The sequence below is a fragment of the Myotis daubentonii genome, chromosome 2 (genome assembly GCF_963259705.1).
Source record: "Myotis daubentonii chromosome 2, mMyoDau2.1, whole genome shotgun sequence".
In the NCBI taxonomy this organism is placed as follows: Eukaryota; Metazoa; Chordata; class Mammalia; order Chiroptera; family Vespertilionidae; genus Myotis; species Myotis daubentonii.
This window is the reverse complement of record NC_081841.1, coordinates 175,631,640-175,641,603: the sequence shown is the minus strand read 5'-3', so window position 1 is coordinate 175,641,603 and position 9,964 is coordinate 175,631,640.

The window sequence follows — 9,964 nt, the reverse complement described above, 5'->3', positions numbered from 1 at the left end:
TCTTCCAAACTATACCACTAATTAGCAATTTGCAACTCTTCCTGGCTCCTGGGATGTAGGCACAGACATATTGATCTAAATGATGATGACGTGTGATTTTGCAGTAAGTGTCTAAGTGGTGTTGCAACACCCACTACTTGCTGATACCTTGAAAGACACCACCAGATCTATCCAATTATCAAAAAATAAGAAACGTTGGTCCCTTGATAAATGAGCAGAAAACAAATGGTTGTTGTGAGCTTCACATCTCACCATGGTACTGTTTCATGTATTATCTATTTAAATTTTTAATTAAAATATTAAATATATAAATATTATGTTCTTGATGGAGAGAAAATATACTAAATTATGGTGTAATATATGAAAGTAAAGTGCAAGAAAATGTGTTAAAGTAATATGATAAAATTATACTTAAAGGTTGAAATAAATCCCATGAAGAGGAAATTTAAATACCTGACTATGGCTGGAGTAATAGAAAGTGGTGATAGATTCTAGATTTTTTTTTTTTTTATAATTTAGAACATTCACTGAAAAGCAATGAGAAATAATAGAATGTTTTCAGTAGAATATTGACACTTGAACCTTCATCATTTCCTTTTAAATATATTTTATTGATTTTTTACAGAGAGGAAGGGAGAGGGAAAGAGAGTTAGAGACATCAGTGAGAGAGAAACATGGACCAGCTGCCTCCTGCACACCCCCACTGGGGATGTGCCTGCAACCCAGGTACATGCCCTTGACCGGAATCAAACCTGGGACCCTGGAGTCCGTAGGCCGACGCTCTATCCACTGAGCCAAACCGGTTAGGGCAAACCTTCATCTTTTTTAAGGCAGCATTTGGTATCATTGTGACCAATATTCACCAATAGTGGGTTCAAGAAAACTAGTGAGGAGGTCACTGCAATATTCCAGGGGGGGAATGATTCTTTGGATAACTGATGGGAAATGCTGATGGATTAGACAGGAATGGGCACACCTAGTTAAGTAGTGTAATATGAAAACAGAAAATTAGAGCTCAGGGAAACGGACACCGTGGCCCAAAGAAGGCAACTGTAGAGCTTATAGTTGAGAAAAGAACTGCCAAGGTAAGAGGCTGTGTTGTGGTTTAAGAGTCAAACAATTAGAGGTGGTGAGAGGTTCAAAAAATGATAAGAAAAGACATTGGAGAAAGATGTCAGAGAATTGAGAAGTCAAGGTATCAAACTATCAAATGCTAAAAATATAAATTTTAGGATATTAACGTTACAATTTATAAACATATGTGTCCTACAAAAAGGAACGGTGATTCCTCTCTCAGACACATTCTATCTCCCCTTTCATAAATATCATAACTTCTGGTGTCTTTGCATTTCATGTTTCTGTGGGTAAAACTTTCCCTCTCAATAAATGGTACCCTGTAAAATTTATAAACTTTCATTGATTATATACAAAAAGGTTTTTTTAGTGCTTAATAACAAAAAATAACTTTAATAACAAGTGGCTCATGTTTGCAAAGATTTTATGATGTTTGTAATCATTGAAGTTTTATTTTTCACAAATTTAAACTCACTAAATCAGTACCTCAACTCTTTTTTTTTCAACTCTTAATTATACAATCAAAATATTTTTAAAGAAAACCTGAAAAAAATTGTTGTAAAAAAGTCCCTAAAATACTTACTGCATTACTTTAAAATTGCTAGTACAAATAGTTTATTTTATTGTTTTAATTTAATCCAGATGTTTTATTCTTTAATCTTAATTATAAGAAGAAAAATAAACCTATGTCTTTCATAAATCTCATCAAAAATTTAGAAGCTGGTATGATTATATGATTCAGCAATGTGCCTTTTGAGATTGGGCCCAGTATAAATACAACTGAAGCCTGAATTTATTTCTTTCATAAATGCTTGCTAAGATAAAATTTATTCTAAAATATCAAAGGAAAGCCCTTGAAAGTCCTTTTTACTGGGAAAAATATCAGTAAATTAATGATGCTTGTAATTGGGTATTTTTTAACAAAATATTTTATCATCTAATCTCTTCTCTGCTTGAGAATGTAGATATATTTCTTTTTACCCAATCTTTCTTAAAACTAATATATAAGTGAAGTATTATTTTCATTATATTGCTAACAAATATTTCTTTAAATATGTCTGTTATTGAAATATCAACATTTTTAAAACTAAGAAAAAATAGAGAAAGCAAATACAATCCTGAAAAGCACAAGCAAAAAAGAAAATAACTCTGTTGCTTTAGTGCTTCATGATAATATTCATTACATGATATTTTTTGGTTTTACAACCCAATGGCCTAGCTGATGATATTAAGTGCTATATAGAAGGACATATAAAGAACATCTTTTTTATTATTTTATTAAAGCCAAACATGAGCTTTTAATACCTGCTAGGAATAGAAGTAAAATATTTAGGCTTTTATAAAAGCCACCGTAATGTTTTTTATTGTTAATACAGCCATGTAAATGATTTTCTTTTCATACCTCAACAGCTTCCAATACAGGCCCTTTCAAAAAGTAAACACAGATCAATAAAAATTACAATGCTTAAAATATTAGAGAACTGTGTCAGAATGAAAAGTTTTAGATTCAGTCAGATTTCAAAAACTAGACACAGATATGAGAAGTTTTATTTTCATCTGCTTTCTTAACATTAATATTTGTTTGGATTATAATTATTGTCATTGAATGGAAGGCTTCTTTCCAAAATTTTACCCATTTTCATCCTTACTATTACTGCTTCTTTGAATGTAAATAACAATTATAAACTGCATATAATTTTATTATGGAAATGTGTACTAGTAATAAGTAATTTTCTGATTGTGACAACTATTAAGCCAAAATTGCATCTCTCCTCTAACATTAAATACTAAGGTAGTATTAAGTCTTCTCTAATTTTTGTCACTTAATTTTTATCCTGAGTTTATTTTGGTAATATATGTAAAGATGACAAAAAAGTAAACAGTTGACTAATATATGCATCTTCATATATTTTTGTTCATAAGTACAAAGACTGCACATTTATGGCAGAATTTTTAAAAATTGTATATATTTTTGTGTGAGTGCATTTATCAGAATAAATACAATTAATTCATTGTAAAAACAGAGCTATAAATTAACTAGCTAATAATTATAAATTATCGATAAGAAAGTAGATATTGTTTTAAATAAAATTGTTATAATTATGAGAATACTTTGCTATAAATGTCTTTAATGGTTCTGCATATGTCCATATCAAGTAGAAGTACCTGGTTTTATTAAAATTAATTTTAAAATAGCACATTTGTAGATTTGAAAATTCTCTAGTTTAAATGTACAATTCCTAATTTTTATATACAGTTAATCAATATTTTTCTGTGCATATGAAATCAAATATTCTTAAAAATACTTTAAGTGCACACTGCTAACTAATTGGTTGTAATACCATTTAGTTCATTCCTAAGTGGAAAGTAGAAATAATCATGGCAGAAGTCTAGTTAATCCTATAAAGTATAAATCTCTAAATATGTCTCACCTTTTCATGAAATAAGGTGAATAAATATTACAAAACACACTAATGGTTCCTTAAAAATTTCCAGTTTTGCCGAAACCGGTTTGGCTCAGTGGGTAGAGCGTCGGCCTGCGGACTGAAAGGTCCCAGGTTCGATTCCGGTCAAGGGCATGTACCTGGGTTGCGGGCACATCCCCAGTGGGGAGTGTGCAGGAAGCAGCTGATCGATGTTTCTCTTTCATCGATGTTTCTAACTCTCTATCTCTCTCCCTTCCTCTCTGTAAAAAATCAATAAAATATATTAAAAAAAATTTTCCAGTTTAATGTCATTGATTACTTAAACACAAATGGCCTTTTCATTTGAAATCTATAAAGCAAAGCAAACATTTATAAATAGAAAATTATTCTTCAATCTTGACACATTACAGGCATAATAAACCTTCTATATTTGAAGGAACTTCTTTATCACTAGCAAAATAAATATGAAAAATGTATTAGAAACAGAGATGCTATGGAAAAATAACTTCTCTATCTTGCTCATATATATTCACTTCTAGCATCTGTCCTTTCAATAGAAATAATATTTAAATGCTATAACTTGTGTCAAGGAAGCGCTTTTGTCTCATGAGTGTTTTAGGAAATAAAATAGCTTCTCTGTTGTCCTGTCCTTTCCATCAAGGCTGAATCTACATCAGGGCTCAAAATCAACTTAAGAGAGTGATTGTAAATAGCTATTTTCTTAGAAATAAAATGTTCCCTATTTTCCAAAACAAGATGTGTGATCTGCTTCCAAATTAAATCGAAATAATTGGAATATGTTGATTGCTTAGTCTACACTATGCTGTTACTTCTCACAACATTCCTATGAAGTACTCCCACAGCTCTCATTTTATAATTGAGAAAACTAAGGATGGAGGCAGTTACATTAGTGAATTGTCTCAAACCATCCCAGTATTAAATGATAAAGCTGGGATGGAGCATAGATCCCCAGGACCTCAAAGCTCATGCTGTTAACGCTATTATATGCCAATCCTCTGTACTCCTCACTGCTAAAAGCCATATACAGTACAGGTGAAAAACAGAAGACAGAAAAACAGTGCAGAAGCTATCAAACCAATATCCCCAACTTGTTTATTCTGGTCCCATTAAGAAGTATTTTATTTGAAAAGGTATAAGCAACATTGATATATAAAATGTATTGTTGAAAAAGTTAAGTGATTTCATTATAAGTCTGAGAAGGAAGCATTTGAAAATGTTGAGAATGGGGGCAGAATTGAGGTGGGGAAATCTGATATTAGTTTTGCCGGTGGAAATTGTGTTCTTCCACAGGATCCTGAGAAAAGCATTTCATGGTCCCATGCATGGGAGATTGTGTGCGGCAAGATTTATTTGGGGTTGGAAATAGAAGCTGCCGCCTGGGTCCCACCTTCATTGGTCCAACCACGGAAAAAGCCCAACCCTAGCTTCAGCAAGGCCAAAATAAAGGCCAGTGGCCAGAGTGTCTGCTTGACATTAAGGCTTAGTCCTTTGGAGCCCACATGGTCTGCTGAGGACCCCAGGTGACCTAGAGCCTCATGGCAGCATGTGTTCCTGGGGAGCGAGATAACTTCTTTGTTTCCTTGGGGTTATATTATCTCGGGGCTTGGGAAAGGCAAGGCACTTTTTCAAAATAATCAGTCAACTTCCCAAGCTTTCCCTGGCTTATACTGGACCCACCTCATTTTGACTTCTACTGCACTGGTGTTTACCTCCCCATTCATTTTTCTGTGCCTTCCCACAGTGATCTGTAGGGAAGGGAGCAGTGGATCCCTGGGGAGTGTGTGAAGCAGTGATTTCCTGGTGAAAGAAGCAGGCTCATGCTCTCCAGTAGATTATGCTCTATAATGTCTGATCCCCTTTGCTTCTTTTATGTATTACTATCGAGTTAACTACCTATGCTAACATATGCAACAAACTTTCCAGAAAATACTTCAAAGACTGGTAGTGTTAGAAAGAGGGGAATTTGCCCATATTCCTCTAATTACACAGTTTATATACCCAGTTGCTTTTGTACTGTTGAAACTGTAACTACTTGTTACTTTGCTTTAGTAATTGAAATTTTATTTAGTGCTTCAGTATTTCTTATTTTTGTTATTGAACTGAAATTATAAAAGAATCCCACACTGGATACATATTAGTAAGCATACAGAATACTCATCTGTAGTATAATCTATGTTAGTCTGGCAAAAGACATCAAGACAGCGATTTAGGTAAGATGGTTTTTTGGTGAGGAAAGTTCATGCTGATATACTGATACCATTGTAATTAACTAGTTATTAATAACGGGAAAGGAGCAAAGGAAAGGCTAAATATTACAGGCATGTCATTTGGGCAGTTTTATCAGGAAGCTAAAGCTTTACACTCCCCAGGGAGCCACCTCCTCTCCCCCATGCTCCCCCCCCCACTAGATCTTCGGGGGAAAGTACTGAACAGGGGGAAGATAGATGCATGCCCAGTAAAGTTGGGGGGACTAGCAAAGGTACATTCTGTCAATCACATCTGGGAACAGGTGATTGGCCAAAATGGGCGTTGCCACTGCAAGGGTACAAGATTTGGGATATGTAATCCCTTAATAAAAGGAGTTTGTACTCTCGGTTGCTCTTGGCTCTCTTGGGACTATTGTTGCAGGGGATGTACCCTCTTGCTCTCCCTTGCATTCACACACGTGGTCCACAGCCGTGTGGACCCACACACACAATGGACTAACAGACTATAACTATCCTGATGCTGACCTGGACCCAGCTGCAATATGGAATGGAAACTCTGGACATTGGCTTTGCTTTTAGCCCTACTGAAGGTATGTAATTCCATGAAAATAAAAAATCACTCCATTTCCTGTGCAAGTCTCAGAAAATTATTTTTTTGAGATTATCATAAGGACTCCACCTCCAGCACTCAGTGGGGAAAAGGATACCCCAATTTCCCTAATGAGAACACAATCAATATATATAAAAGGCTAATATGCTAAGTGTCCCTCTTCCCATCCAACCGGTCACTATGATATGCATTGACCACCAGGGGGCAGACTCTCAAAGCAGGAGCTGCAGGCTGTGGTGATTTGGCAATGGTCTTTCTTAGGTGACACACCCCAAACCCAGAGAGGAGGGAGCCCAATTCCTCGTAGGGCCGCATGATTCCACCTTCGGCATGGGTTATGTTGTTGCTGGGGCACTGTCGGCCCCGAATCTGGTTTACTGCACACTTGCATTTGGGTTCCACACCCTTTACAACAGAAACTTTGCAGAGTGCCCTCTCGCACTCCGGGACCCCTGAGGGGATGTCAGAGAGCTGCTTTCAGCCAGATCCCCATAGGCCTAGCCAAGGGACCCCACCTGTCAGATGGACCCCTCTCACTCTGCGGCCATCTGGGAGGGACCATGGGAGGTTGGCTCCAGGATGTGTTTGGCCCATCTCGCCCAGTCCCACCCCACCAGCCACCTTCTAATTAATTTTCTTTCAATGTGCACAAATCCATGAACAGGGTCACTAGTATGAAATAAAATAAAATGTATATTTCAGCTTAGCATTCAGACAAAAAATTAACATTTTATTAATCATTTTGGGGAATTATTTTATCTCAAGCTGAGTAAATATTTACAGTTGAACAAAAGGAAGGCAAATAGAAGAGAGGCAATTTGAAATCCTGTTTTCAACACAGACAGTGTGTAATGGTGCTTATATTTCAACCAGATCTCTCAGTAACTGCTATTTTGCTTTACAATTAACATTATTGTGAATATAAAAATGGAGAAAACTTTGTTTTTCAGTTTAGTCTTCTCTTAGTGAACTTCAAATTTCACCATTCATAAACTTCTCATTATGTGACAAAGGATGCAAAGACAAAGAGAAGAACCGGAAGAGAGGAAACAGCTTAAACTCACAGACTTGATTCATCTTGAGAAAATTTACACTGGAGGCAGTTTGTAATAATTATGTTTTAAAATATATTTCTACTTTGTTTTCTGCCTCACTGAATTTAGGGTATACTCATGTGCATTAAAATGTTGAGGGGGAAAAGACTGGATTATTGAAAACATTATTCACTCAAACTTCACTGAAGAATGAGCAGAGATAATATAGATAATCAAAGATTCAACAAGTAATATCTCCTTATCAGAATGTTGAAAAATCTATTTATCCTTTTTTGTTGTTAAATTGCCTGAGATTAATTGAAAGCAATGGGATCAGTACAAATTAATTTAAATGACCTTAACTGGAAAGAATTACCTGCTATTTTTATTTAGAATCAATCAACTTTGAAAACAAAAATAATCTATTGTGTTTGAAGCAGAAGCAAGGAAGAAACAAGACCACTGAAGGATCCATTGGAGTTTGCTGATGGCTCACGGTTGACCAAGTCGTGTAGCAGCAGGGTACACTCCCCGCTAAAGGCTCAGCCATGCCTCACACCCGAGTTAAGTGCTATGTGTTCCGCACAAGCACGGCCAAGGTGAGCTTGTCCTAAGAGACAGGTTCTCTCTAGTTGCAGCTTCTTCCCTAGGAAGATAGGGAGTACTTCAAGTAAATAGAATTACTTTTTAAATTAAAAGTTAATACATAAATACATTGTGAATGCAATCAAACATTTTAACAGATTAACAGATTCTACTCTCACTGGCCCGGAAAAACAAGGCTAAGCATATTTTTATATATTTCTAGTAATTTCCCCATGTCTTTAAAAAATTTACATACATAGGATTACAATATACATGAAAACTGCTTGTTTGCTGAAGAGATGATTTTTAAAAATAGTGAATAAAGAACCCATCCTCTGCAGGCAAATGTTTCACCTCTAAGATATTCCAAGAGCTGGTATTAATAAAGAACTGAGGTTCAGGGACTTGGAAGATACATAAAGGTGATTACAGTACTCTACCACTGGCAGCCTCTCTTGAACAATGAGGTGAGATCATTGGGATTAGGTTCGAAGGATTCTGTAAGACTTTCCTTGGGGCCAGAGATTGAGCCATCTCAGTAGACCAATACATTACATTGCTAAACACAGTCTCCTATCTCCAAATGGTGATTGATGTTTTTCGTACACTGCTAAGTACTCAATAGCCTTCTAGCAACTTCATCAGGTCTCCATCTGACTAATTAGGAAAAATTGGCTTGAGGCTTGGATACATGAGGGGGAAAAAAAGAAAATCTTTGTTTTTACAACTTAATAGTCTCATAAATGGTTCTCTTTTATAGAAGGGGAAATTAAAAACATCAAGGCCTTTTCCAACTCCAAAACGATTATGCAGAACATTTGCCTAGTGGAAGTGAAGCAACCTCAATGAGAGCGCTCCACATTTACATCCTCCTTTGTCCACTGCCTTACCATGCCGGAGCACTGTGGCTGCCTCATCGTGTCTTCCTGGCAGGTGTTGATGGACTGTGTAGCCACGGGTTTCTTGCGTTTCTAAGCCCAGCATTTTTATTTCAATAAACTCAAGTTAAAAGGAGTGAATATATACAGCGGGGATAATAATTTCTGCCCTTACTTTTATACTACTTGAGCTTTCTTTTTAGTGTGGCATCAACAGCTGATGATGAGAAGATGCTGAGATAACCAACCTAATCTTTTATGCACGTTTGGATGAAGGGTGGTTATAACCTACTTCACTTCTACAATGTTCCACATCTTTAGCTGCTCAGAAATTTAAGATGGCAAGACCTGACACAAGGTAAGGGCACAAAATCCTAAGAGGTTAAAACTGGCAAGGGGTAAATAAGGAGTCGTCTTTATACCTAAGCACATATGTTCAAAGTGGGGAACATAAAAAGGGCACATCCAAGAAGGGAAAAAAAACAAAGCAGTTATTGATCCAAAGTTCCTAAGTACAGAATTTATTTTAAAAGCACCACCACAGGACTAGAACCAAGATGGTGGCATAGGTTAATGCCGGGGTTTGCTGCTTTGAACAACTACTTCAAAAGTGAAACCGGAAAACGGAAGGGACATCACCCAGAGCCACAGGAACGCTGGCTGAGTGGAAGTCCTGCAGCCAGGAGGAAAGAGAAACGCATACGGACACTCAGAGGAGGCGCAGTGCTGAAGTCAAATTCTGAGCGGGTGCTGGGACTCAGAGAGGCAGAGCCCCTGGGGACAGGACTGAGAGCCGCCATAACTGCTCTCTCCGGACCACCCTGTTGATACTGTGCGACCCGCCCCGCCCAAGCCCTGCACAGAGGCATTTGCCGGATAGCCTCAGGCAAAGGCTAGATTAGCACCTCCCCAGAGGACAGAAGTTCTCTCACTGCTGACACAGCTGATTCTCATAGCCACTTGGCCTGGAGGTCAAACCCTCCCTGGAATTAGCTACAACAATCAAGATTTAACTATAAGACTGCGAACAAAGACCACTAGGGGGTGCACCAAGGAAGCATAACAAAATGCGGAGACAAAGAAACAGGACAAAATTGTCAAAGGAAGATATAGAGTTCAGAACCACACT